Here is a 2,369-nt window from a genome sequence, read left to right as displayed (position 1 = left end):
AAGGGCCTCTCCACGGTGTGGACAGACTGGTGCCTCAGCAGGGCTGAGGAATTGCTGAAGGCCTTCCTGCACTTAGGGCAACTGAACGACCTCTCCCCAATGTGGACCCACCAATGGGCCAGCAGGTCGGAGGAAAGAGCAAAGCCCTTCCTGCACTGTGACATCTGGGCAGAAGAATGGCCTCTCCTCGGTGTGGACCCACTGGTGTCTCAGCAGGTGGGAAGAACTGCTGAAGGCCATCTCGCACTTGGGGCCGGAGAACGGCCTTCCCTGGTGTGGACCAACTGGTACGTCAGCAGGGCAGAGGAATCACTGAAGGCCTTCCCGCACTCAGGGCAGCAGAAGGGCCTCTTCCCCTCTGCGGAACCATTGGTGCTTCAGAACAGTTTCAAATTTCACAATATGCTTCTGATAGGAGGGAGACCAGAATTGCACACAATATTCCAAAAGTGGTCTAACCAATGTCCTGTACAGCCACAAAATAACTTCCAAACTCCAATACTCAGTCAGAGGATTAGGAAAGCTTTCGAAACCCACAAAAAACAAGCAGGAAAGAATGGAGGGACAAACCGAATTTTTGAGAGTCAGCTTGGAAGCATCAATGAGAAATCGGCGGACTGGGTTTATTGGGTACCCGTTCTCCTTAAATGCACTATTTCCGTATTTCTCTTGTGCTCTTCGTAGTTTCTCTGTGCTGCAGTGTGTAGTGGCTCGTTGATATAATGTCCTGATGCAGCTTCGTTTGTGGGTGTTGGGATGATTGCTTCTGTGGTTAAGAACTTGGTTTGCGTGTGTTGTTTTTCTGTCGACGCTAGTTTGAAGTTCCCCATTGACTGTTCGTTCTACTGTGACATCTAAGAATGGCACTTTGTTGTTGTTCTCCTCCTCTTCAAACCAGGAGACCCCTCAGGCCACAGTCTCACTACTTGGAACACCAATATACAGACTAGTCAAAGGCCTCCACTGAAGATTAAAACACCAAGTCGAAGATTCACGTCACTCCATTTACTCCATCCAAGAATTCCTGAACACCAAAGACACCAAGATCGAAGATGATGGAATAATGTTGTGCTTTAACAAGATAACAGTGTCAAGCTCGTGGAACTGTGCCTTATCACCCACTTCATATTCAGTAACAAGCCCTACAAACAAATCAACGGAACACCCATGAAACCACCAGTGTCAGGATTCCTAGCAGAAGCAATAATGCAGAGACTCGAACAAACAGCCCTTTCAACGATCCAACCCAACTTTGTGTCCGCTACAGTGATGACACTTTTGTCATCAAAAAATGAAACAAATTAGAGGAAACCTACAACACCATCAACAATATCCTTACGGGCATAAAATTCACAAAAGAGGAGAACAACAACAAAGTGCCATTTCTCGATGTCACAGTAGAGCGAACAGTCAATGGTAAATTCAAAACAGCGTCTACAGGAAAACAACGCACGCGAACCAAGAACTTAGCGACAGAAGCAATCATTCCTGCACATACAAACAAATCTGAATCAGGACACTATTTCAACGAGACACGACACACTGGAGCACCCAGGAACTTCGAAGACCAATCAATAACTGGACAGCGCATTTAAGAAGAACGGGTAGCCAACAAACCCCACAGAAAATTGCTTCCCTAACCGGGAATCGAACCCGGGCCGCGGCGGTGAGAGCGCCGTATCCTAACCACTAGACCACCAGGGAGATGTCAATGCAATGCATGGTGTCAGATCTGCTAGAAATGACTAACCTGCCCGAAAATCGAACCCGAGCCGCGGTATATCGAAGGCTTTCACCTGTGCAACCACCAATATCATTTCTTGTATCCATTGCTCCCGGTGCGGTCTCCTCTACATTGGGGAGACTGGAGACTCCTCGCAGAGTAAAGTCACAGCGCTGAGGGAACATCTCCAGGGCACCCGCACCAATCAACCCCATCGCCCTCTGGCCCAACATTTCCCCCCACCTCCCTCCCACTCTGCCGAGGACATGCAGGTCCTAGGCCTTCTCCATCGCCGCTCCCTCCCCATCCGATGCATGGAGGAAGAACGCCGCATCTTCCGCCTCCGATACATTCAACCCCCAGGACATCAAGGTGGACTTCACCAGTTTCCTCATTTCCCCTCCCCCCACCTTACCTCAGTTCCAACCTTACAGCTGACCTGTCCTACCTGCCAATCTCCCTGACCACCTATCCGCTCCACCCTCCCCTCTGACCTGCCACCTCCACCCCCACCCCCATTCACCTATTGTACTCTTTGCTACCTTCTGCTCAGCTCCCCCCCCCCCCCACCCCACCACCACCAATTTATCTCTCCACCCTGGAGGCGTCCTGCCTCTATTCCTGATGAAGGGCTTTTGCCCGAAAC

The 2,369-nt window shown here is 50.2% G+C and overlaps 1 non-coding gene across 1 annotated transcript; it reads right to left on the bottom strand.

Annotated features, from left to right (window-relative positions):
* Positions 1 to 1,632: 1,632 nt before the first annotated feature.
* trnae-cuc (transfer RNA glutamic acid (anticodon CUC)) lies at positions 1,633 to 1,704 on the bottom strand. The gene has a single exon. It is a non-coding gene; the product is annotated as a tRNA-Glu (tRNA).
* Between the last annotated feature and the right edge of the window lie 665 nt (positions 1,705 to 2,369).

The sequence above is a fragment of the Chiloscyllium plagiosum genome, unplaced genomic scaffold (genome assembly GCF_037043375.1).
Source record: "Chiloscyllium plagiosum isolate Xiang-an unplaced genomic scaffold, Cpla_swu_hap1 HiC_scaffold_27, whole genome shotgun sequence".
In the NCBI taxonomy this organism is placed as follows: domain Eukaryota; kingdom Metazoa; phylum Chordata; class Chondrichthyes; order Orectolobiformes; family Hemiscylliidae; genus Chiloscyllium; species Chiloscyllium plagiosum.
The sequence above is the reverse complement of the archived record's forward strand: the minus strand, read 5'-3'. Positions and strand labels throughout refer to the sequence as shown.